Below are 600 nucleotides of genomic sequence, written 5' to 3'. Positions count from 1 at the left end.
GAAGGCAAGGCGAAACTGCCTGTGTCTACAGCTTGCAGTTTACTTTCTGCTCATTAGAATGTCAGTACTGCACCTCGCCCAAGCTTATCAGTAGGTCCACATCATCAGTGTCTATAGTTGAACCTCAAAAATGCTTGAGTCGAACATAGACCTCACTATTTGGTAAATATTTTAAGCTTAGACATTTCCAGAACCACTTTCCTCCAGAAAATTCCAGTGTTTTATGCAGCTCCTGCTGCCTAGAATTGTAGATATGATACAATGTCACATTCTGACAAGGTGCAGAACACTTTTGGTTTATAGACCTGGGTTGAAACCCTGATTATAAAGGAAATTACTGGTTAGCCTATGCAACTTTTTTTTTTAGCTTTAATTTCCCTATCTATAAGAAATAATCCTCACAACTTACTGTGGTGTACACAATGAGAAGAAGTAAAAGTATTTTTGCATATTGAAAGTGCTGTAGAAATATTTACATATTCCTAGAAAGATTTCAGAAAGCTTCCACATACTTTCAAAACACTGATTAGAAGTTGCAGGGTGCCTTTCTAGGCTTCAATGTCAATACTGCTGTTATTATCTTTCTTTACAAAAAAAGGC

Source organism: Mandrillus leucophaeus, unplaced genomic scaffold, assembly GCF_000951045.1.
Source record: "Mandrillus leucophaeus isolate KB7577 unplaced genomic scaffold, Mleu.le_1.0 Scaffold458, whole genome shotgun sequence".
Lineage (NCBI taxonomy): Eukaryota > Metazoa > Chordata > Mammalia > Primates > Cercopithecidae > Mandrillus > Mandrillus leucophaeus.
Note: the sequence above shows the minus strand (reverse complement) of the source record.